This window comes from Triticum aestivum, chromosome 5B (assembly GCF_018294505.1).
Source record: "Triticum aestivum cultivar Chinese Spring chromosome 5B, IWGSC CS RefSeq v2.1, whole genome shotgun sequence".
NCBI lineage: Eukaryota > Viridiplantae > Streptophyta > Magnoliopsida > Poales > Poaceae > Triticum > Triticum aestivum.
The window spans coordinates 357,503,511-357,531,005 of record NC_057807.1 but is presented as its reverse complement, the minus strand read 5'-3'; positions in this window follow the sequence as shown (position 1 = coordinate 357,531,005).

Below are 27,495 nucleotides of genomic sequence, written 5' to 3'. Positions count from 1 at the left end.
TTCTCCGAAACAATGGAACGAGCTACTGACTTATTGGAAATAATACATACTGATGTATGCGGTCCAATGAGTGTTGAGGCTCGTGGTGGGTATCGTTATTTTCTTACCTTCATAGATGATTTGAGCAGATATGGTTATATCTACTTGGTGAAACATATCTGAAACATTTGAAAAGTTCAAAGAATTTCAGAGTGAAGTAGAAATCATCGTAACAAGAAAATAAAGTTTATACGATTTGATCGTGGAGGAGAATATTTGAGTTACGAGTTTGGTCTTCATTGGAAACAACATGGGATAGTTTCACAACTGACGCCACCTGGAACACCACAGCGAAATGGTGTGTCTGAATGTCGTAACCGTACTTTATTGGATATGGTGCGATCTATGATGACTCTTATTGATTTACCGCTATTGTTTGGGGTTATGCTTTAGAGACGGTTGCATTCACTTTAAATAGGGCACCATCAAAATCCGTAGAGACTACGCCTTATGAACTGTGGTTTGGCAAGAAACCAAAGTTGTCGTTTCTTAAAGTTTGGGGCTGCGATGCTTATGTGAAAAAAGCTTCAACCTGATAAGCTCGAACCCAAATCGGAGAAGTGCGTCTTCATAGGATACCCAAAGGAAACTGTTGGGTACGCCTTCTATCATAGATCCGAAGGCAAAATCTTTGCTGCTAAGAATGGATCCTTTCTAGAGAAGGAGTTTCTCTCGAAAGAAGTGAGTGGGAGGAAAGTAGAACTTATGAGGTAATTGTACCTTCTCCCTTATTGGAAAGTAGTTCATCATAGAAATCAGTTCCAGTGATTCCTACACCAATTAGTGAGGAAGCTAATGATGATGATCATGAAACTTCAGATCAAGTTACTACCGAACTTCGGAGGTCTTCCAGAGTAAGATCCGCACAAGAGTGGTATAGTAATCCTATTCTGGAAGTCATGTTAGTAGACCACGATGAACCTACGAAATATGAGGAAGCGATGATGAGCCCAGATTCCACGAAATGGCTTGAAGCCATGAAATCTGAGATGGGATCCATGTATGAGAAGAAAGTGTGGACTTTGGTGGACTTGCCCCATGATCGGCAAGCCATAGAAAATAAATGGATCTTTAAGAAGAAGACCGACGCAGACAGTAATGTTACGGTTTACAAAGCTCGACTTGTTGTAAAAGGTTTTCGACAAGTTCAAGGAGTTTACTACGATGAGACTTTCTCACCCGTAGCGATGCTTAAGTCTGTCCGAATCATGTTAGCAATTGCTGCATTTTATGATTATGAAATTTGGCAAATGGATGTCAAAACTGCATTCCTGAATAGATTTCTGGAAGAAGAGTTGTATATGATGCAACCAGAAGGTTTTGTCGATCCAAAGGGTGCTAACAAAGTGTGCAAGCTCCAGCAATCCATTTATGGACTGGTGCAAGCCTCTCGGAGTTGGAATAAACGCTTTGATAGTGTGATCAAAGCATATGGTTTTATATAGACTTTTGGAGAAGCCTGTATTTACAAGAAAGTGGGTGGGAGCTCTGTAGCATTTCTGATATTATATGTGGATGACATATTATTGATTGGAAATGATATAGAATTTCTGGATAGCATAAAGGGATACCTGAATAAGAGTTTTTCCATGAAAGACCTCAGTGAAGCTGCTTACATATTGGGCATCAAGATCTATAGAGATAGATCAAGATGTTTAATTGGACTTTCACAAAGCACATACCTTGATAAAGTTTTGAAGAAGTTCAAAATGGATCAGTCAAAGAACGGGTTCTTGCCTGTGTTACAAGGTGTGAAGTTGAGTCAGACTCAATGCCCGACCACTGCAGAAGATAGAGAGAAAATGAAAGTCATTCCCTATGCTTCAGCCATAGGTTCTATCATGTATGCAATGCTGTGTACCGGACCTAATGTATGTCTTGCTATAAGCATAGCAGGGAGGTACCAAAGCAATCCCAGAGTGGAGCACTGGACAGCGGTCAAGAACATCCTGAAATACCTGAAAAGGACTAAGGATATGTTTCTCGTTTATGGAGGTGAAAAAGAGCTCATCATAAACGGTTACGTTGATGCAAGCTTTGACACTAATCCGGATGACTCAAAGTCGCAAACTGGATACGTATTTTTATTGAACGGAGGAGTTGTCAGTTGGTGCAGTTCCAAGCAGAACGTCGTGGCGGGATCTACGTGTGAAGCAGAGTACATTGCTGCTTCGGAAGCAGCAAATGAAGGAGTTTGGATGAAGGAGTTCATATCCGATCTAGGTGTCACACCTAGTGCATCGGGTCCAATGAAAATCTTTTGTGACAATACTGGTGCAATTGCCTTGGCAAAGGAATCCAAATTTCACAAGAGAACCAAGCACATCAAGAGATGCTTAAATTCCATCCGTCATCAAGTGTCGGAGGGGGGATAGAGATTTGCAAGATACATACGGATCTGAATGTTGCAGACCCGTTGACTAAGCCTCTTCCACGAGCAAAACATGATCAACACCAAAGCTCCATGGGTGTTAGAATCATTACTATGTAATCTAGATTATTGACTCTAGTGCAAGTAGGAGACTAAAGGAAATATGCCCTAGAGGCAATAATAAAGTTATTATTTATTCCTTATTTCATGATAAATGTTTATTATTCATGCTAGAATTGTATTAACCGGAAACTTAGTACATGTGTGAATACATAGACAAAACATAGTGTCCCTAGTATGCCTCTACTTGACTAGCTCATTAATAAAAGATAGTTATGTTTCCTAACCATAGACATGTGTTGTCATTTGATGAACGGGATCACATCATTCGGAGAATGATGTGATGGACATGACCCATCCGTTAGCTTAGCATTATGATCGTTACAGTTTCATTGCTACTGCTCTCTTCATGACTTATACATGTTCCTCAGACTATGAGATTATGCAACTCCCGAATACCGGAGGAACACTTTGTGTGCTACCAAACGTCACAACATAAATGAGTGATTATAAAGGTGCTCTACAGGTATCTCCTAAGGTGTTTGTTGGGTTGGCATCGATCGAGACTAGCATTTGTCACTCCATGTTTCGGAGAGGTATCTCTGGGCCCTCTCGGTAATACTCATCACTATAAGCCTTGCAAGCATTGTGACTAATGAGTTAGTTGCAGGATGAAGTATTACAGAACGAGTAAAGAGACGTGCCGGTAACGAGATTGAACTAGGTATGATGATACCGACGATCGAATCTCAGGCAAGTAGTATACCGATGACAAAGGGAACAACGTATGTTGTTATACGATTTGACCGATAAAGATCTTCGTAGAATATGTAGGAACCAATATGAGCATCCAGGTTCCGCTATTGGTTATTGATCGGAGACATGTCTCGGTCATATCTACATAGTTCTCGAACCCGTAGGGTCTGCACGCTTAACGTTCGATGACGATTGGTATTATGAGTTTATGTAATATGATGTACTGAAGGTTGTTCGGAGGCCCGAGTGTGATCGCGGACATGACGAGGAGTCTCGGAATGGTCGAGGCATAAAGATTTATATATTGGACGGCTATGTTCGGACACCGGAAGTGTTCCGGAGAAGTTTGAGATAAAATGGGAGTACCGAGGGGTTACCGGTACCCCCCAGGGGGTTATTGGGCCTCATGGGCCAAGTGGTGGAAGAGAGGAGGCAGGCCAAGGTGGGGCACGCGCCCCCTTAGCCCAAACCTAATTGGACTAGGGGGCGGTGGGGCGGCCCTCCCTTTCCTTCTCTCCTTCCCCTCCTTCCTTCCCCTCCTAGTTGGACTAGGAAAGGGGGAACCTACTCCTACTTGGAGTAGGACCCCCCCTTGGGGTGCACCCCTTGAGGCCGGCCAGCCCCCTCCTCCACTCCTTTATATACGGGTAGGGGGCACCCCATAGACACACAAGTTGATCAAGTTGATCTTTTAGCCGTGTGCGGTGCCCCCCTCCACAAATTTCCACCTCGGTCATATCGTCGTAGTGCTTAGGCGAAGCCCTGCGCCGGTAACTACATCATCACCGTCACCATGCCGTCGTGCTGACAAAACTCTCCCTCGACCTTAGCTGGATCTAGAGTTTGTGGGACGTCACCGAGCTGAATGTGTGTAGATCACGGAGGTGTCGTACCTTCGGTGCTAGGATCGGTTGGATCGTGAAGATGTACGACTACATCAACCGCGTTGTCATAACGCTTCCTCTTTCGGTCTACAAGGATATGTAGACAATACTCTCCCCTCTCGTTGCTATGCATCACATAGATAGATCTTGCATGATTGCAAATTAAATAAAGCTACTAAAAAGGATCATTGTTGCCTTTTATTGATCAAATGCTAGAAATATTATCCAAACATACACATTTTTGCTTTCTAGATGGTTATTCTGGTTTGTCTCTAATACCTGTGTCAAAAGAGGATCAGGAAAAGACTACTTTTACTTGCCCTTTCGGTACCTTTGCTTATACACGTATGTGTAACATCCCAAATTTTCAATTTGGAATGTTATACATTAGATCATCATTGCATATCATATCTAATTGCATTTTGGCTCTATCCTAGAAATTTTACGCAACTCAAGGACCCACAGAGAGAGTTGGGGATTTCGTTGTTTTCATATTTGAGTTCTCTCAAATTTTGAAAATAGGATCATTTGATTTTCGTTATTTTATCTTCAATTATTTCTATTATAAAAAAATGAGAGAGGGAATAAAATGACTTTCCCAAAATAAAGAAATATTGAGGATTTGATAATAAAATCAAATAAGATTTTATTTCGGAGTTTTTTGCTATTTTATTTGAATTTAGGAAAAATGCCCGTTTTTCAAAATTTCATTTAGGCCCCAAATAAATGTTCATCTTGTCTGGCTTGATTTTAGAAGTCGAAGAAAATTTATTTCGGGATTTTTGGAGTCCGTTTAGTATTTCTTTTATTTGTTTTTCTGCGTGTAATGTTTAAAAATAAATAAACCGCCTTTGGGTCGTGCCCGAGCGGGACTCCGCCCGGGGGCTTTATAAGCCGCCACCCCGGCGCCCGCCAGCCCAAACCGCCAGCCCAAACTGCCACCGCCGGAGCCAACGCCGCCACCCCGCTGCCCGACGCCGCCACCCGACCCTGCCGCCCTCGCCGCCGGATGATACGTCTCCAACGTATCTATAATTTATGAAGCATTCATGCTATATTACTATGTGTTTTGAATGATTATGGGCTTTATTATACACTTTTATATTACTTTTGGGACTAACCTATTAACCAGATGCCCAGCCCATATTGCTGTTTTATTGCCTGTTTCAGTATTTCGAGGAAAAGGAATATCAAACGGAGTCCAAACGGAATGAAACCTTCGGCAACGTGTTTTTGGAAAATTATCATCCTAGAGGCTTGGAGATCAAGTCATAAGATCCTCGAGGAGCCCAGGAGATAGGGGGCACCCCCCTATAGGGCGCGGCCCCCTGTCTCGTGGACCCCTCGAGCACCCCCCGACCGACTTCTTTCGCCTATATAAACCTACGTACCCTAATGTCACATCCCTAGCTTCAGGCATTGCTCTAGGTTAGCTTCATGTGTGCATCATGTCTATATTTTTGAAATTTGAATTGAGGAATTTTCAAAGCCTCAGAATCCTTTAAAAAAATGAAATGTTCAAGATAAAAATTGCCTCAAATAAGTCCAAGAAAATGTTCTTGTTATCCTCTGGAAATATTGGAAAGAGGTAAAATCCAAACCAATATTTTCGGTATCTCAGAAACATTTATTTTGGGTATTTGAATTAATTCAATAGCTATTTGAATTGGACTTATATCTACTGTTAAATAAATATAGGTCCAATAATTCTGAAATATTTTTGTGGAGCATTGCTTTAATTCTTTTAGCTCCTAAAAATATTGTCAGAAGCAAAATAAATTGAATTGGTTTCAAAACCAAATTCAAAACAAACCTGCAAAATAGAAAACAGAATTAAAAAAAGAAAGAGAGAGGGAGAGAGTTTTACCTGGCCACTTACCCGTGCAGCCCAACAGGACCGGCCCAGCGCGGCCCAGCCCACCTCCTTCCCCCCCTTGTCCTCTTCTTCCTCTGCCAGTAGGCAGAGGCGAGGCGTGGCGCGCGCCCGAAGAGCGCCGGCCACCTCCTGCTTCGCCGTGGCAGCCTCCCCGACTCCCTTGCGACGCCACGGAGACGCCCTCGCCCCCTGCACCTCCCCTCTCTCCCCCTGGACCCCATCCCCTCCTCTGTTTCCCTCTCGCGCACACCACCGAGCGGAGCTCGCCGCCATCATCGCCGTACCCATGGCCACCGGCCACCCCTAGCCTCACCGACGCCCCAGGAAGCTCCGCGGGTCCTCCCTCTACCTCCCCAACGAGCCACGAGGCCCCGGACGTGCCGCATCGCCGCCATCGACGTCGTCTTCTACCTCGGACCCGCCGGCCGTCTTCGTCAAATTTGTCGGCTCCGGTGCCTCCCCGAGCTCGCCGAGGCCACCACTGCACCCGCTGTGAGCTCTTGTGCTGTTTCCCCCTCTCCGTTCTCTCGTTTGCACACCGCAGCTGCCACTTTGCCGACGACCGGAGCTCGCTGCCGCCGGCCATGCTGCCGTCGCGGCCATGGCCTGTTTCGGTCGCGTCCGAGCACGGCTTTGAGCTCGTGGGGCTCACAGGAAGCCCATGCGCAGCTCAGCTTGCCCAAAACCCCACCAGGGCCTCGCGCCCGTTACCACCCGAACTCCGGCGCCGCCGCGAGCTCCGTTCCGACGAGCCCCGGCGTTCCCGCAGCCTCCCACCTACCCCATCAGATGCGGGAGAGCCCGGGCTACGCCCCGGTGCCCCCAGCCGCCGCCTCCGTCGCCTTTAGCGCAAGTCCGGCGCGTTGCCGCCGCCATTTTGGTCGCCGCCGGCGTAAGTCCGGCGATGATGACGTGGGCATCATTAGCGGCTAACCCCCCCACACTAATCAACCCCCTAGGCCACTGACAGCGGGCCCCACCCCTGGTCAAACCAAGTCAGCGCTGGGTTTGACCGGGATTAGCTCCTGTGTCACTGACGTGTGGCCCCCACACGTCAGATTTGACCTGGGGCGCCCAGTTGACCCTGCTGACGTCACTGTGACGTGGGGCTGACGCAATAAGTATTTACTGGATTTTTTATAATTCAGGAAATTCCAGAAAATGCCTAAAACTTCAATAAATCATAGAAAATTAACCGTAACTCCAAATTAAATAATTTATATATGAAAAATTATCAGAAAAATTCAAGGAATCCATCTGTACCATTTTCATGCATGTTAGAACAACTTATAGATGCTGTTTAGCACAAATCATATAAAGGGCATTTAAATAATCACATATGGAGTTTGAATTTGAATCTTGTATTCAAACCAACTTCATTTAATCTGTTGCTAGTTGCATTAGCTCAAAACACATTCATATTGCCATGTCATGAGCATGCATCATATTGTGCATTGCATTGATTGTGTTTTTCTGTGTTGCCGGTATTTGTCCCCTCTCGATAGACGCGATACCGATGATGTGATCGTTGACACTGATGAAGACTCAATGTTATCTTCAGAAGTGCCAGGCAAGCAAAACCCCCTTGTTCATTCCGATACAATCCCACCCTCTCGCTCCTGCTCTCTTTTACTGCATTAGGACAACAACGATTCATCTGTTACTTGCTGCGGTAGCTGAACCCCTTTATCCTTTGCATGACCTGTCATTGCCACAGTAAATAGATGAAACCCACTAGCATGAGTAGGAGTTGTTTGAGCCCTGATGTGCCTACTCATTCTTGCTTGTTTGTCATGCCTGCTACTGCTTAGAGTTGAGTCAGGTCTGATTCATCGGGGATGAATCAGAGGCGTGTGAACCTGTCCTACTGTGTGTGAGCTAAGTGTGTGAACACGATTTGGTAAAGGTAGCGGTGAGAGGCCATGTAGGAGTACATGGTGGGTTGTCTCATTGCAGCCGTCCTCAGGAACTGAGTTCTGCGTTTGTGATCCATGATTCAGCTACTACCACGCATTGGGCCCGAAACCAATGGACCCTCTCGGCTTCTTGATCACCCTTGTCCTCTGTCCAGGAGTTGCAAGTAGTTTCTGGTGTTTGTAGTATGCTGGAGGCCGTGGGCAGCGCTGACCGTAGGGGTGGGCTGTGATGCGGTAGGCACGTGGCACGGTGTACAGGGCGCCTGTTTGGTGTCTCGGGAACCCTATTCACATCGTTTGGGGCTGTGAGCGAAACTCCGGCCGGATCTCCTCATGGATGGAACCCGAATAGGCGATAAACCTGGACTAGAGACTCGAGTGTTTAGGCAGGCCGTGGCCGACACCCACGTTGGGCTTCCGCTTGAAGGTTGCCGAGTACATGTCGTGTAAACGGCGGTAAGTGGTGAGAGCGTGTGTGAAGAAGTACACCCCTGCAGGGTTAACATCATCTATTCGAATAGCCGTGTCCGCGGAAAAGGACTTCTGGGTTGCTTATATCAGTTCATAGACAAGTGAAAGTGGATACTCTAAAATACGCAAGATAAGCGTGAGTGCTATGGATGGCGTTCTCGTAGGGAGACGGGAGCGGATCCATAGTGGTGTATTGATATGGTGAATATGTGGACTCGTGTGCGCCACCTCAAAAGAGTTACTCGTAGTCGTAGTTCAGGATAGCCACCGAGTCAAAGCTGGCTTGCTGCAGTTAAACCCCACCACCCCTTTGTTGATAATGATGCATATGTAGATAGTTCTGATGTAAGTCTTGCTGGGTACATTTGTACTCACGTTTGCCTATTTATGTTTTTGCAGAGAGACTTCGGTCTCACTAGTAGTTCCGCTTGGACTTCGACGTTTAGCTTGATACCTCAGCTACGATCTTGTGCCCTCGGCAGGATCTGATAGATAGTCAGGCTTCTCAGCCTTTTTCATTTATAGATGTCTGTACTCAGACATGATAGCTTCCGCTTGTGCTTTGACTTGTATGTTCTGATTGTTGGGTCATGAGACCCATGTTTGTAATATCTCGCTCCTCGGAGCCTATTGATTAAAATACTTGATTGTAGAGTCATGTTGTGATGCCATGTTGTATTTGCACATATCGAGCATATTGTGTGTATGTTGTTGAAATGCTTGGTATGTGTGGGATCTGACCATCTAGTTGTTTATCTTTAGTAGCCTCTCTTACCGGGAAATGTCTCCTAGTGTTTCCATTGAATGGTAGCTTGCTACTGCTCCGGAACACTTAGGCTGGCCGGCATGTGTCCTTCTTCGTTCCTGTGTCTGTCCCTTCGGGGAAATGTCACGCGATGAATACCGGAGTCCTGTTAGCCCGCTACAGCCCGGTTCACCGGAGTCCTGCTAGCCCAGTGCTACAGCCTGGATTCACTCGCTGATGACCGACACGTTCGATGCTGGGTCATGGATGCCTCTCCCTGTAAGTCTGTGCCACTTTGGGTTTACGACTAGTCATGTCAGCCCGGGCTCCTTATCATATGGATGCTAGCGACACTATCATATACGTGAGCCAAAAGGCGCAAATGGTCCCGGACAAAGGTAAGGCGACACCCGTGGGGATACCGTGCGTGAGGCCGCAAAGTGATATGAGGTGCTACAGGCTAGATCGATGTGACATCGAGTCGGGGTCCTGACAGCGTTGGTATCAGAGCTTGACTGCCTGTAGGATTACCAAGCCAAACTGGTCGAAGTTGAGTCTAGAAATTCTTTAGTTATGTAAGGGAATTGATTGTGGGATGGAACGTAAGGCTCTTTTTACTCCTTATACTTTATGCCCTTCTGATCTGAGTCATCTTATCTTTCCTACGGGGATTAAGAACTAGGCTATCTTTTCTTTCTATCAGGATCACGTGTTACTAATCCGTAGACTCATAAGATTGTTTGATCTAAGCTTGAGTCCAGTTCCTACTACTTCCGTATGTTAACTGTTGATCTCGAAACCTTGATATTGTGCTTCTGAGTGGTTATGCCACCAATTTTGTGAATGTCTCAAATCTTTTCTCAGCATTTATAGCCGTTATGTTGTCCGAGTCATCCCAGGTTTCTAAGTAGTCTGATGCATTTGCAAATTCCTTCCTCCCGCTTCGATGTTCCCTTGGGCTAGATTAACCACACCAATCGGTGTGTTGAGGTAATTATTACCTCGACATATATGTTGGAATTATTATTATGACCCTAAGTGCTTAGGGGATCATCTAGTAATTTAGCCATGATTTGTGTTCCCAGTGTGAGATTCTGGCCTTTATTCTCGAAGGCATTCCGTGATGCTACTTAGTAATAGGTATTCTGTTCCTGGGTTCTTGAACCCGAGATTCACTCTACCTACTTTATGTTGATAGTAATTGCTAGCGCCTGTAGGTTATTAGCAACCTTTGCGATAGTCCTCGAGGTCCGTGGTATATCGTTCTTCCAAATACCATGAACCATTCTTGGCAGGAGTTCTTCTGAACCAAAAGATGGCAACAAGAGTGCTCTCGATGAGTTCTCCATGCTATATTGTGACTCTGCCAGCTCAACCTTTCTGCATGGGTTATCCGGAAGAATTATGTTGAACTTGGTTCGACATACTAATCTATGCATCCACAACTCAGAAAGTTATATGTTCCTTTGAGTTGTCCCTCTTTAGTTGTCTACTGACCTTCGTCTATCAATTGATAGTCAAGATTATATGTGCATTCGTTCATCGATGCCTATTACTCTTGTGGTCTGTCAAGCCATTCTATTCCGGAATGACTAGGAGAAACAAACTCCGGTACCTCATCCATATCTAGGATTGGGTCAAAGCAATCGTGCTCCGCAGATCAAAATGCCAGCCCAGCTTTTGATTTTGTTCTACCCTGAAGTATTACCATCTTTATGTCAGGATTTTCATGAGGATTGCACCGGCTCTTGTGAATTCTTGATGTAGTGATACTTCTCACCATCATTATTCATCCCTCGGTTCCGTGTTGTCGCAACTGGAATGCCGACAAATGAATCATGATGTGTGAATTCAATACTCCTAGCAACCTTGTTGCTTGGTAGTTAATGGACAATAACCTCATTCTTAGCATGTTGAATTTTGAATCATCGCCCTAAGGTTGATTGTGCTACCTAGTCCTTATTTCCTGGTGCACTCTTTGATTGATGAGTTAGGATTTTGTCAAGTCCTCGCTCATTTGATCATATCATCTTGCCCTGAAAAGCAAGATTGTTCTCGAGCTTAGTAACATATCGGTGGTTCGTGATTTTCCGAAGATCTTCTCGGGAGTATTACCAGGTTGTCACCTGACCGCTATGTTGAGCTCGTGATCAAGTTGGTTTCTTGTAAACCACCCTTTCTCCAAGAATCGGTGTTAGATATCCCTGAGCTAGTTGGTTAAGCTAGACAACAACTTGGAGAGTTGGAAGATAAAAGCTTGCCTGACTTAGTTCGTTCCAAAGGGATATTCTTGTGTGGTGTGTGTAGAAGAAAGATGATATCTTCATCGATTGGTCCTTGTGATAAATTGTTGGATCTATTATCTTACCAAACCTTTGATTGAGTATGGGCTATCGTCAAATCAAATCAGAACCAACGATATTCGTAATGATGTCTTACTCGTGGTTTTCCCTCGAGCATACACCATTTTATCTTTTGGATCTGACCAATGCTATCACTTGTTTACTTAACTATGGAATTTCTTTTAAAAGGAAACCCGGATGAATTGTTGTTGAGCCCATTGACAACGTCCTTATCTTCTCCATGATTTTGTTGAACATTAAGCTAGTGTTGGAAACTTTTGAAGACATTTTCTTCATGCTAGCTCATGAAGTATTTGTTTGATGAAAAGAGTGACTTCCTTTTATACACGTGCATTTGGTGAAAGTTGCCGTCGTGGATTTGAGAAAGTTAGTTTTGCTTCCTCTGGAATCATCCCAAGTCAGTCATGCATACGTGCGAAGTATTCTGTGGTCTGGAGATTTGCAACCTCCATTCTATATGTATATCCTAGCACACCAAGCCACTGATTGAGTTGTTCAAAGATAAAGGAGTCTGTCCAAGGTGAACTCTTTGGACTTCCACGCGTGGAGACTTCGATGTCATTAATGATGGTTCCCCCTCCTGAACTCGGTAGTGTTTTATTATAAGACTACTTTGTGGTCATGCTTGTCTTGGACATCGTGTTCACATGTTGTAGCAGAACCAGCTCATGTTTTGGAGCTTACTATCGTAGTTCATTCCCCGAGAATCTCGCAGCGTTGTCTCGTCGAAATGTGTTGCAAACTTTCATTTTCTTCCTAGACTCGATGAGTCTGGAATATCCTGACACCAACCAGATCTGAATCTCAGGCAGATATGATGGTTTGGAACATCTCCCAAGAACTATAATATTGGTCTCTCGATAACCGGTAAGGTGGATGTCGTGGCCAACACACCCAGCCGGAAGACCTGTTATTATAATATCTTGATTGATGAAGTTGGCCACCTCCCCATAGGGATTTCGTAGGGTTTACTCCCTAGTTGCCCCTATGGATTTTTGTGTTTCCGAAGTCCGACCTTTACTTGATGTTCTAGATACCAGACCATTTCTATGAATGGGTTACACTAGCACATCAAGGAGAACATTAAAAGCGGAGTGCTAAATGTCTCTCGGTCGATCGCCCAGATTTTGTCTCCTTGGCCTCGCTAGGGTGAAATCTGAGATGATGTTATCTTCTTATGCATCTGCATCGTCCATCGTTGTTCATCATGGTGGTATGTTGTGTTGCCAGGATCCTTGACACGGATGTTGGTAAAACCTTGATGAATATGGAAATGCTCAAGTTCTTGAGAGCACGCACAAGCGCTAGGTGTTATCATCGGCACTAACTGGGTTTGCTCTCAGTTTCCTCGGCAATGCTATGATCTTTTCAAACAGTGAATCCACTCTTTATTGTTGGGTTCTTCCCCAGTTACCAGAATCATTCCCAGCATTGCATTTTGTTCCTAGCTTGCACCGCCAATGTGCCATTCTACCATGGGTCTCTTCCATTTCCGGTGGTAAGCAAATTCATCCATTATGTTGTCTTCAACAAGGTAATCCACATCATCCAAGTCCGAGTATGCCATTCTACCGACCCCCTCCAAACGATCGTTGTGAATTGCCTTAGGCTGGTATGAAGAGTTTTCAATGATCTCTGAATCAAAGGTAATTCTTTTTGCCACTTAAGGAAATAATCTACGAATCACCCTCCTCCAGGATGTTTCGTCGTGGTTTCATGGCAACTAAACTCCTCGCTACGTGGACAATATTTTACCACCTTCTTAAGTGTGGAATTGTTGTCTGCCTAGTGAACCTTTGTCATCCGTTTCTCTCACCCCTCTTGATGTGTATCTCGTGTCTCAACCCGAGAGATGGTCCTATGTCTCATTCCGTGAGTTGTTCGATCTTCGAGGAGATCGACCCTTCTAGAGTCTCCTTCTCTCCAGGTCATGTTGGCAGGATTTCTCAGGGCAAGACTTCAAGACAATGATGGTGTTCAAATCAACGTTCATTTGAAGTGCAACCTGGATCGTGAAGATTATACTAGTTTGCGTTCCCCTTTCACCTTACCCTATGCTTGAATCTCGAGACGAGATTCTTGTTTAGTGGGGGTGAGTTGTCACATCCCTAGCTTCAGGCATTGCTCTAGGTTAGCTTCATGTGTGCATCATGTCTATATTTTTGAAATTTGAATTGAGGAATTTTCAAAGCCTCAGAATCCTTTAAAAAAATGAAATGATCAAGATAAAAATTGCCTCAAATAAGTCCAAGAAAATGTTCTTGTTATCCTCTGGAAATATTGGCAAGAGGTAAAATCCAAACCAATATTTTCGGTATCTCAGAAACATTTATTTTGGGTATTTGAATTAATTCAATAGCTATTTGAATTGGACTTATATCTACTGTTAAATAAATATAGGTCCAATAATTCTGAAATATTTTTGTGGAGCATTGCTTTAATTCTTTTAGCTCCTAAAAATATTGTCAGAAGCAAAATAAATTGAATTGGTTTCAAAACCAAATTCAAAACAAACCTGCAAAATAGAAAACAGAATTAAAAAAAAGAAAGAGAGAGGGAGAGAGTTTTACCTGGCCACTTACCCGTGCAGCCCAACAGGACCGGCCCAGCGCGGCCCAGCCCACCTCCTTCCCCCCCTTGTCCTCTTCTTCCTCTGCCAGTAGGCAGAGGCGAGGCGTGGCGCGCGCCCGAAGAGCGCCGGCCACCTCCTGCTTCGCCGTGGCAGCCTCCCCGACTCCCTCGCGACGCCACGGAGACGCCCTCGCCCCCTGCACCTCCCCTCTCTCCCCCTGGACCCCATTCCCTCCTATGTTTCCCTCTCGCGCACACCACCGAGCGGAGCTCGCCGCCATCGTCGCCGTACCCATGGCCACCGGCCACCCCTAGCCTCACCGACGCCCCAGGAAGCTCCGCGGGTCCTCCCTCTACCTCCCCAACGAGCCACGAGGCCCCGGACGTGCCGCATCGCCGCCATCGACGTCGTCTTCTACCTCGGACCCGCCGGCCGTCTTCGTCAAATTCGTCGGCTCCGGTGCCTCCCCGAGCTCGCCGAGGCCACCACTGCACCCGCTGTGAGCTCCTGTGCTGTTTCCCCCTCTCCGTTCTCTCGTTTGCACACCGCAGCTGCCACTTTGCCGATGACCGGAGCTCGCTGCCGCCGGCCATGCTGCCGTCGCGGCCATGGCCTGTTTCGGTCGCGTCCGAGCACGGCTTTGAGCTCGTGGGGCTCACAGGAAGCCCATGCGCAGCTCAGCTTGCCCAAAACCCCACCAGGGCCTCGCGCCCGTTACCACCCGAACTCCGGCGCCGCCGCGAGCTCCGTTCCGACGAGCCCCGGCGTTCCCGCAGCCTCCCACCTACCCCATCAGATGCGGGAGAGCCCGGGCTACGCCCCGGTGCCCCCAGCCGCCGCCTCCGTCGCCTTTAGCGCAAGTCCGGCGCGTTGCCGCCGCCATTTTGGTCGCCGCCGGCGTAAGTCCGGCGATGATGACGTGGGCATCATTAGCGGCTAACCCCCCCCCCACACACACACTAATCAACCCCCTAGGCCACTGACAGCGGGCCCCACCCCTGGTCAAACCCCAGTCAGCGCTGGGTTTGACCGGGATTAGCTCCTGTGTCACTGACGTGTGGCCCCCACACGTCAGATTTGACCTGGGGCGCCCAGTTGACCCTGCTGACGTCACTGTGACGTGGGGCTGACGCAATAAGTATTTACTGGATTTTTTATAATTCAGGAAATTCCAGAAAATGCCTAAAACTTCAATAAATCATAGAAAATTAACCGTAACTCCAAATTAAATAATTTATATATGAAAAATTATCAGAAAAATTCAAGGAATCCATCTGTACCATTTTCATGCATGTTAGAACAACTTATAGATGCTGTTTAGCACAAATCATATAAAGGGCATTTAAATAATCACATATGGAGTTTGAATTTGAATCTTGTATTCAAACCAACTTCATTTAACCTGTTGCTAGTTGCATTAGCTCAAAACACATTCATATTGCCATGTCATGAGCATGCATCATATTGTGCATTGCATTGATTGTGTTTTTCTGTGTTGCCGGTATTTGTCCCCTCTCGATAGACGCGATACCGATGATGTGATCGTTGACACTGATGAAGACTCAATGTTATCTTCAGAAGTGCCAGGCAAGCAAAACCCCCTTGTTCATTCCGATACAATCCCACCCTCTCGCTCCTGCTCTCTTTTACTGCATTAGGACAACAACGATTCATCTGTTACTTGCTGCGGTAGCTGAACCCCTTTATCCTTTGCATGACCTGTCATTGCCACAGTAAATAGTTGAAACCCACTAGCATGAGTAGGAGTTGTTTGAGCCCTGATGTGCCTACTCATTCTTGCTTGTTTGTCATGCCTGCTACTGCTTAGAGTTGAGTCAGGTCTGATTCATCGGGGATGAATCAGAGGCGTGTGAACCTGTCCTACTGTGTGTGAGCTAAGTGTGTGAACACGATTTGGTAAAGGTAGCGGTGAGAGGCCATGTAGGAGTACATGGTGGGTTGTCTCATTGCAGCCGTCCTCAGGAACTGAGTTCTGCGTTTGTGATCCATGATTCAGCTACTACCACACATTGGGCCCGAAACCAATGGACCCTCTCGGCTTCTTGATCACCCTTGTCCTCTGTCCAGGAGTTGCAAGTAGTTTCTGGTGTTTGTAGTATGCTGGAGGCCGTGGGCAGCGCTGACCGTAGGGGTGGGCTGTGATGCGGTAGGCACGTGGCACGGTGTACCGGGCGCCCGTTTGGTGTCTCGGGAACCCTGTTCACATCGTTTGGGGCTGTGAGCGAAACTCCGGCCGGATCTCCTCATGGATGGAACCCGAATAGGCGATAAACCTGGACTAGAGACTCGAGTGTTTAGGCAGGCCGTGGCCGACACCCATGTTGGGCTTCCGCTTGAAGGTTGCCGAGTACATGTCGTGTAAACGGCGGTAAGTGGTGAGAGCGTGTGTGAAGAAGTACACCCCTGCAGGGTTAACATCATCTATTCGAATAGCCGTGTCCGCGGAAAAGGACTTCTGGGTTGCTTATATCAGTTCATAGACAAGTGAAAGTGGATACTCTAAAATACGCAAGATAAGCGTGAGTGCTATGGATGGCGTTCTCGTAGGGAGACGGGAGCGGATCCATAGTGGTGTATTGATATGGTGAATATGTGGACTCGTGTGCGCCACCTCAAAAGAGTTACTCGTAGTCGTAGTTCAGGATAGCCACCGAGTCAAAGCTGGCTTGCTGCAGTTAAACCCCACCACCCCTTTGTTGATAATGATGCATATGTAGATAGTTCTGATGTAAGTCTTGCTGGGTACATTTGTACTCACGTTTGCCTATTTATGTTTTTGCAGAGAAACTTCGGTCTCACTAGTAGTTCCGCTTGGACTTCGACGTTTAGCTTGATACCTCAGCTACGATCTTGTGCCCTCGGCAGGATCTGATAGATAGTCAGGCTTCTCAGCCTTTTTCATTTATAGATGTCTGTACTCAGACATGATAGCTTCCGCTTGTGCTTTGACTTGTATGTTCTGATTGTTGGGTCATGAGACCCATGTTTGTAATATCTCGCTCCTCGGAGCCTATTGATTAAAATACTTGATTTGTAGAGTCATGTTGTGATGCCATGTTGTATTTGCACATATCGAGCATATTGTGTGTATGTTGTTGAAATGCTTGGTATGTGTGGGATCTGACCATCTAGTTGTTTATCTTTAGTAGCCTCTCTTACCGGGAAATGTCTCCTAGTGTTTCCACTGAATGGTAGCTTGCTACTGCTCCGGAACACTTAGGCTGGCCGGCATGTGTCCTTCTTCGTTCCTGTGTCTGTCCCTTCGGGGAAATGTCACGTGATGAATACCGGAGTCCTGTTAGCCCGCTACAGCCCGGTTCACCGGAGTCCTGCTAGCCCAGTGCTACAGCCTGGATTCACTCGCTGATGACCGACACGTTCGATGCTGGGTCATGGATGCCTGTCCCTGTAAGTCTGTGCCACTTTGGGTTTACGACTAGTCATGTCAGCCCGGGCTCCTTATCATATGGATGCTAGCGACACTATCATATACGTGAGCCAAAAGGCGCAAACGGTCCCGGGCAAAGGTAAGGCGACACCCGTGGGGATACCGTGCGTGAGGCCGCAAAGTGATATGAGGTGCTACAGGCTAGATCGATGTGACATCGAGTCGGGGTCCTGACACCTAAAACCATTGAAGATCAAGATAGATGGGAGTTCCGCCGCCGCAAGCCTCTGTAGCCACCAAAAACCTCTCGGGAGCCCGTTCCGGCACGCTGCCAGAGGGGGAACCCATCACCGGTGGCATCTTCATCATCTCGGTGCTATCCATGATGAGGAGGGAGTAGTTCACCCTCAAGGCTGAGGGTATGTACCAGTAGCTATGTGTTTGATCTCTCTCTCTCTCTCTCTCTCTCTCTCTCGTGTTCTCTCTCGTGTTCCCTCTATGGCATGATCTTGATGTATCCCGAGCTTTGCTATTGTAGTTGGATCTTATGATGTTTCTCCCCCTCTACTCTCTTGTGATGAATTGAGTTTTCCCCTTTGAAGTTATCTTATCGGATTGAGTCTTTTATGAGAACACTTGATGTATGTCTTGCCGTGCTTATCTGTGGTGACAATGGGATATCATGTGCCTCTTGATGTATGTTTTGGTGACCAACTTGCGGATTCCGCCCATGAACCTATGCATAGGGGTTGGCACACGTTCTTGACTCTCCGGTAGAAACTTTTGGGCACTCTTTGAAGTACTTTGTGTTGGTTGGATGAATCTGAGATTGTGTGATGCATATCGTATAATCATGCCCACGGATACTTGAGGTGACAATGGAGTATCTAGGTGACATTAGGGTTTTGGTTGATTTGTGTCTTAAGGTGTTATTCTAGTACGAACTCTTTAATAGATCGATCCGAAAGAATAACTTTGAGGTGGTTTCATACCCTACCATAATCTCTTTGTTTGTTCTCCGCTATTAGTGTCTTTGGAGTGACTCTTTGTTGCATGCTGAGGGATTGTTATATGATCTATCTATGTTATTATTGTTGAAAGAACCTTGCACTAGTGAAAGTATGAACCCTAGGCCTTGTTTCCTATCATTGCAATACCGTTTATGCTCACTTTTGCCATTAGTTACCTTTCTGTTTTTATAATTTCAGATTAAAAAGACCTTTATCTACCATCCATATTGCACTTGTATCACTATCTCTTCGCCGAACTAGTGCACCTATACAATTTACCATTGTATTGAGTGTGTTGGGGACACAAGAGACTCTTTGTTATTTGGTTGCAGGGTTGTTTGAGAGAGACCATCTTCATCCTATGCCTCCTACGGATTGATAAACCTTAGGTCATCCACTTGAGGGAAATTTGCTACTGTCCTACAAACCTGTCCACTTGCAGGCCTTACAACGTCTACAAGAAGAAGTTTGTGTAGTAGACATCAAGCTCATTTCTGGCGCCGTTGCCGGGGAGGTGAGTGCTTGAAGGTATATCTTTAGATCTTGCAATCAAATCTTTTTGTTTCTTGTTTTATCACTAGTTTAGTTTATAAAACAAAACTACAAAAAATGGAATTGAGTTTGTCTCATACGCTTCATCTTTTTAATATCTTTCGTGAGAATGATGGTAAGGAAAATTGTGCTCAAGTGCTAGAAGAAGAAATCTATAGAATGTTTGATACTAAATCTTTATATGATTGCAATGTTGTTAGTATGAATTCCTTGAATATCTATGATGCTAATGATACGCAAAGCCACAAGCTTGGGGAAGCTATGTTTGATGAATATGATATTTTGTGTCCCCTAAGTTTTGATGAGAATATTTATTATGATGAAAGCATGCCTCCTATTTATGATGATTATATTGATGAAAGTGGGTTTGGAAGAGTGTCAACTTTAGGTAGTATTGATCCCACTATTTTGGAGGATATTGAATCTTATTGTGATGAATATGAAAGTGGATTTGGAAGAGTGTCAACTTTATTTAGTGATGATTCCACTATTTCGGAAGAGGTTCCAATTGATTATGAGAACAAAGTTGTTGTCTCTGATGATTAGTTTGATGACTTGTATTGTATTAAGAATAATGATAACCATGAAACTTTTCATCATGATTTTAGTTTTCAATTGGATTATGCCTCACATGATAATTATTTTGTTGAGTTTGCTCCCACTACTATTAATGAGAAGAATTTTGCTTATGTGGAGAGTAGTAAATTTTCCATGCTTGTAGATCATGAAAAGAATGCTTTAGGTTCTGGTTATATTGTTAAATTCATTCATGATGCTACTGAAAATTATTATGAGGGAGGAAGATATGCTTGTAGGAATTGCAATAATGTCAAGTTTCCTCTCTATGTGCTTCAAGTTTTGAACTTATGCTTGTTTTGCCTTCCAATGCTAGATGATTATTGTTCCCATAAGTTGTTTGCTCACAAAATCCCTATGCATAGGAAGTTGGTTAGACTTAAATGTGCTAGTCATATTCTTCATGATTCTCTCTTTATGTTTAATTCTTATCTTTTATGTGAGCATCATTGCCATCATCATGCCTAGCTAAAAAGGCATTAAAGAAAAGCACTTGTTGGGAGACAACCCAATATTTACCCTTACTGTTTTTGTGTGTCCACATGATTATTCTACTGTAGTAATCATGTTTTATAGCTTTTGTTTCAATAAAGTGCTAAGTATAACCTTTGGGAAGACTTGGGTGAAGTTTATGTGATCTTGCTGTAAAAAACAGAAACTTATGTGCTCACGGGATTAGCTGCCATTTTTTACTAGAGAGTGCTTTTAGGTTGATTATTTTTGCAGATGATTAATAGAAAAATTACTCAGGTCCATCAATTTAGATCATAATTTTTGGAGTCAGGGAACTATTGATACTCTTGCATTCTTTACAGACTATACTGTTTTGGCAGATTGCTGTTATAGTTGCATTGTTTGCATATGTTTGCTTGTTTAATGATTCTATTTGAGGATAGGAGTATTAAATATGCAGAGGCATTTATTATGAAATGTTGAATAATAATTTTAGTGATTTGTTACAGTATAAAATGATAAGGTTTTGCATTGGTTTATACTAACCTATCTCACGAGTTCTTGTTGAGTTTGTTGTGGATGAAGCTTTTGATAAAAAGAGAAACCATGATATGAGAGGAATTAAGGAGACATAAAAGCTCAAGCTTGGGGATGCGCAAGGCACCCCAAGATAATATTTCAAGAAGTCTCAAGCGTCTAAGCTTGGGGATGCCCCGGTAGGCATCCCACCTTTCTTCTTCAACAATCATCGGTTAGTATCAGTTGAGCCTAAGTTTTTGCTTCTTCACATGAATTGTGCTATCCTTGCATTGTCATTTTATTTTGTTTTGCTTGCTGCTTGAATACAATACCAAGATCTAAAATTCTTTAATGAGAGAGAGTCTTCACATAGTTACATAATTATTTACCTACTCATTGAACTTCACTTATATCTTTTTGGAGTAGCTTTTCATTTACTCATGTGCTTCATTTATATCCTATGTGTAAATTGTTGAATGAGTCAATTGTCATAAATCTGAAATTATATATACCTCATTTGCTTATCCCATGGGGAGTAATGACTTCACATCTAAGAAGTAGAGGTTGTAAATTTATTGACGGTTAGCAAGCATTGTATTGGTCATTTGAACAATTCATGAAAGAATATTGAAGGAAGAGAGATTTCACATATAAATATATTATCATAGACATATTTTATAATTGTGAGCACTCATTATGTATGACATGCTAAAGAGTTGATGTTGGACAAGGAAGACAACATAATGGGTTATGTTTTCTCGCATCTTAGTTAAAGTATATTGTCATGGATCATTCAAACATGTTGAGCTTGCCTTTCCCCCTCATGCTAGCCAAAAATTCCTAGCACCAAGTAGAGATACTACTTGTGCTTCCAAATATCCTTAAACCCAGTTTTTGCCATGAGAGTCCACCATACTTACCTATGGATTGAGTAAGGTCCTTCAAGTAAGTTGTCATCGATGCAAGCAATAAAAATTGCTCTCTAAATATGCATGACTTATTAGTGTGGAGAAAATAAGCTTTGTACGAACTTGTTATGGAAGCAATAAAAGCGACGGACTGCATAATAAAGGTCCATATACAAGGGGCAATATAAAGTGACGTTCTTTTGCATTAAGATTTTGTGTATCCAACCCTAAAAGCGCATGGCAACCTCTGCTTCCCTCTGCGAAGGGCCTATCTTTTACTTTATGCAAGAGTCAATGTGATCTTCACCTTTCCCTTTTTCATTTTATCCTTTGGCAAGCACTTTGTGTTAGGGTGATCCTGTTATATATATCCAATTGGATGTACGTTAGCATGAACTATTATTGTTGACATCACCCAAAGGTGAATACGTTTGGAGGCAACATTATAAGCCCCAATCTATCTCTGTGCCTGATTAAAACTTCATAACCACAAGTATTGCGTGAGTGTTAGCAATTGTAGAAGATTATATGATGGTTGAGTATGTGAAGTTTGCTAAATCAAAGCTCTGACAAAGACTCTTCCTGGAAATAAGATGAATTGCAATTGTTTTGATGACTAAGAATGAAGTTTGCTAGTTTTTCAAGAAAGTTTATGGTCTATGCTTTGACATGTGAATTGCTTGTTACTTTATCATGAGAAGTTTTATGAGATGAACTACTATTATGACATATTATCATGCTAGAAAAGGTGATTGAAATTATCATTGATCAAACTTGTGCACCTTATAGCATTCACACTTCATAAATTCTTTCTTTTATTATTTACCTACTCGAGGACGAGTAGGAATTAAGCTTGGGGATGCTGATATGTCTCCAACGTATCTATAATTTATGAAGCATTCATGCTCTATTACTATGTGTTTTGAATGATTATGGGCTTTATTATACACTTTTATATTACTTTTGGGACTAACCTATTAACCGGAGGCCCAGCCCATATTGTTGTTTTATTGCCTGTTTCAGTATTTTGAAGAAAAGGAATATCAAACGGAGTCCAAACGGAATGAAACCTTAGGCAATGTGTTTTTGGAAGATTATCATCCTGGAGGCTTGGAGATCAAGTCAGAAGATCCTCGAGGAGCCCAGGAGATAGCCCCCCCTACAGGACGCGGCCCCCTGTCTCGTGGACCCCTCGAGCACCCCCCGACCGACTTCTTTCGCCTATATAAGCCTACGTACCCTAAAACCATTGAAGATCAAGATAGATCGGGAGTTCAGCCACCGCAAGACTCTGTAGCCACCAAAAACCTCTCGGGAGCCCGTTCCGGCACCCTGCCGGAGGGGGAACCAATCACCGGTAGCCATCTTAATCATCCCGGCGCTATCCATGACGAGGAGGGAGTAGTTCACCCTCGAGGCTGAGGATATGTACCAGCAGCTATGTGTTTGATCTCTCTCTCTCTCTCTCTCTCTCTCGTGTTCTCTCTCGTGTTCCCTCTATGGCACAATCTTGATGTATCCCGAGCTTTGCTATTGTAGCTGCATCTTATGATGTTTCTCCCCCTCTACTCTCTTGTGAGGAATTGAGTTTTCCCCTTTGAAGTTATCTTATCGGATTGAGTCTTTTATGAGAACACTTGATGCATGTCTTGCCGTGCTTATCTATGGTGACAATGGGATATCATGTGCCTCTTGATGTATGTTTTGGTGACCAACTTGCGGGTTCCGCCCATGAACCTATGCATAGGGGTTGGCACACGTTCTTGACTCTCCAGTAGAAACTTTTGGGCACTCTTTGAAGTACTTTGTGTTGGTTGGATGAATCTGAGATTGTGTGATGCATATTGTATAATCATGCCCACGGATACTTGAGGTGACAATGGAGTATCTAGGTGACATTAGGGTTTTGGTTGATTTGTGTCTTAAGGTGTTATTCTAGTACGAACTCTTTAATAGATCGATCCGTAAGAATAACTTTGAGGTGGTTTCGTACCCTACCATAATCTCTTCGTTTGTTCTCCGCTATTAGTGTCTTTGGAGTGACTCTTTGTTGCATGTTAAGGGATTGTTATATGATCTATCTATGTTATTATTGTTGAGAGAACTTGCACTAGTGAAAGTATGAACCCTAGGCCTTGTTTCCTATCATTGCAATACCGTTTACGCTCACTTTTGCCATTAGTTACCTTGCTATTTTTATAGTTTCATATTACAAATACCTTTATCTACCATCCATATTGCACTTGTATCACTATCTCTTCGCCGAACTAGTGCACCTATACAATTTACCATTGTATTGGGTGTGTTGGGGACACAAGAGACTCTTTGTTATTTGGTTGCAGGGTTGTTTGAGAGAGACTATCTTCATCCTACGCCTCCTACGGATTGATAAACCTTAGGTCATCCACTTGAGGGAAATTTGGTACTGTCCTACAAACCTGTGCACTTGCAGGACCAACAATGTCTACAAGAAGAAGGTTGTGTAGTCGACATCACAGGACCCCGCCGCCGCCGACCGCCGCCCCTCGCCGGAGTAGCCGCCGCCGCCGGAGCCGACCCGCACCCCGAGGTAGCCGCCGGTTTTTCTTATAAAACCGATCGATTTTTTTTTCGAAACCCTAGATCTGTTTTTTTATTAGATCCGGTCTGGTTTTATTTTTTTACGGTTTAGTCTATTTAGCAGACGTTCGTCCATACGTACGTTTTAGCAAACGGTTTTCGTCGTTTATCCGCACACAGCGAACGTTTGTTCGTTAGCTTGTCCGTCCGTTTTCTTTTTCTCGGATTTTCCGCGATTATTTCTTATCGCGATTTCTGATCCGATTTTTATTTTAGTATAACTTTTCGCTCGTTTATCGAAATCAGGCGATTCAAGCGCCTAGAGTTTCGTCTCGAAACCCTCTTTTCGTTTAACCAACTCAAACAAGTTTTTGCTACTGTAAAATTTGACCTAGGTCCAGATTAGTAAACAAAGCTTATTTCTTTCGCCATTTGAGTTTCGTTGCTTCGTTTGATTTGATTATATTTGCAAACCGGAGTTCTTAAGTTGAACTTTTTGGTTAGACCTCTTATTTGAGTTTTACCTGTGCATTAGATGAGTGCTTATTGTATGCTTGTTTGTTTGGATAGAGTACCCGGAGTGCGCCGATTGCTACTTCGAATCTCTAGGTTTCACGGATCATCAGCAAGGCAAGTAACACTTTGATCATACTTATTTACTACCCAGTTCTATTGCATTAGAACAATCCTTCAAACAATTGCATGATTAGGATCTGATTAATATGTGGGTTTGGGGAAGTAGATGAGGTAGAACCTATTACTTGTTTTATTATCAAACCTTTGGGAGTTACTTCTGCGTTTGCTTATATTGCTATGCTATGCTAGTAGACGTGGATTGGGTGAGTGTATCCATGACAGATGTGAGATTGTTAAATTAATGTTTTACTTAAGGTGGCAACGTAAATTTACATCTGGGTGGACTGAGGCACCTGGGGTACCCAGTGTTGCCTGTATTTTTGGAAATCCCGGGGTACCGTGTGATTCTCCTATGGACAGCCACCTAGGCTCAAAGGGAACATGAGATTATTCATGCTAGAAACTTCCGTGTGCAGCCGCAAGCTACTATGGGCTCTAGCATAGTTGATTAAGTTGCGTGAGCTCTTGAAGAGGTAGACTAGCAGATGTAGGGGATGTAGGTTGGTACGGTCTACCCGGAGTAGAGAGTTAATGCTTCTGAAAGATTGTGTCTTGGTCATCCGTTTCTCAAACACCATTTAATGCGATAAATCAAGTGGAGGAGATCGAGTCTTGCGGGGAAAAGTGCGCAAACCTTTGCGGAGTGTATAAACTAATCATGGTTAGCCATGTCCCCGGTTATGGACGTTTTGAGTATCTAGTACCTGGATTATCATGTGAATCTCATCATGTTACTTAATTTAATTTTGTTGGGTTAATGATGATGCTTAATTGGGATTGAGTTGGAGTACCCTTCTAAATGTTTAACAACCACCATGATAGTTAAACAAAATTTATTCCTTTGCAGTAGGGAAAAATTGGCTTTATGCAAAACTGTAACCATAGAGCTTTTCCACCGGCCATATATGCATGTAGAATAGCATTATTCTGTTCATTACTCTCTATATGTTACGTGCCAGCATAATCCATGTGCTCACCCATTTTCGGGATGCAACGTTTATGTTGCAGACTTTTCAGACGACGAGTAAGGAGCCTTTTAGGTCGTGGTTCTATACCCAGTGATGCCGTTGGAGTTAATGGACTCGCTTATCTTCCAAGCCTTCCGCTGTTATCGTTATTAGATGGCCTTAAGCCATATTTATTATAATGAGTTATCTTTTGAGACATTCGATGTAATAAGTGTGTGATTGCTACTCTGTTATAAATCCTTCAAGTATTGTGCGTTCAGCATTACCGATCCAGGGATGACACTAATGCACAGAGATCAGACTGTTTGGGATCTGGTTGCTACAAGATGGTATCAGAGCACACACTGACTGTAGGACACGACCACTAAGCTAAAGTCCTAGATCACTACTCTCTCTTCTCATATCTGACTCCTCATCTTTTCTACTCTTTTAGGATGGCGGATGCAAGGAATAAGTTCACGCAACCGGATGAAGATATACCCTTTGGACGCCACTTGAAGGAAGTCACTAAGTACCTGAACATTGGAGTACCAAGCTTCTCTGGGACCTACATCACCATTTTACCTGAAGAGGAGCGTTGGATGATGTTGACACCAGATTTTGGCACGGTCAATAACTTATTTAAGATGGTCTCAAATGGAGAAGTGATCTTCATGAAAGAGTTCTGTATTGTTGATATGAACATCTTTGAAGTTTGGGTCATCGCCGTCCGATTTCATCTCGAAGGCCGAAACTATGCTCAAAGTACTAAGAACTTATATTCAGAGTACAGTTTGGCCGATTAAGCCCCCAAGACGACCTCAAATGGAAAAATGATCTACACGGATTGTCTTCGTCTCATCTAAACGATCGATTTTGATATAAAAATCATCCAAATCCGAGTTCGTATGCAAAAGTTAGAGCAATCGGAGTGCAGCCCTGTCACGAGGCGAAATATGGCGCGCCCCACCAGACGCCATGTCTGATTGGTAGCGCGAGTAAAGAGATTTTTTGCGCGAGCTATTTGACCCTTAAGATGACCTCTGATCAAAAAATGTTCAACATGAAAGTTGTTCGTATCGTCGAAACGGTCAAGATTGCTTTTGGACTCGTTTTCATCCGAGATCGTTTACCACCATAAAAAAGACCCGCAAGGTGCAGCCAGTTTAAACCGAATAGTTTTGGAAAGTTCGGACAAGACCAATCCGAATTTGACTAGGGTTTTGGACGTGAATCCAAGCCTTTTCCTTGCACGGGAAGTCCAACCGCCTCTTATATACCTAAGGGGTAACGGCCGATTGAATAACAACACACAATCGAACAATCAATCTACTTTTTACCCTAGTTTTACATCCCTCCCTTGTTCTTTCTCTCTCGTTCTTCGTTCGTTCTTCGTGTTGAAGGACAGCGATCCTCGAGGCTCTAGGGGCGGGCGAACCGACCTAGGGCAGCCCATAGCCGCCGCGCGTCCAGACGGGGTCCCTCCCGGGCGCGTGGGGTTTCAGGTGCTCAAAAGCGCCCACGGGATTGCTTGCGTACCGCGCTTTCGGACGGGTCTCCTTCGACGTGAGCCGCGGTGCATTATCCTCGGCGTCGGAGGTACACGGTGACGTGTTCGTGTGCGAACACACTTTTTGGCGACTCCGTTGGGGAAGAAAGATCAAGAATCATCATCAACCATGTCTAATCTCCCCAAGCCCTCAGAAGTTGACGCTGATAACATCATTAAGCCCGGTCTTGATGAACTATCGGATGAATATCGCCAAGCCTACGAAGCGCGCAAGAAGCAGCGTGAAGAGGCTTTTGAGGCGCTCAAGAAGAAGCGCGAGGAGGAGGATTTGGAAGCGTTTCTTTCAGGTTTCAAGAAGGACCG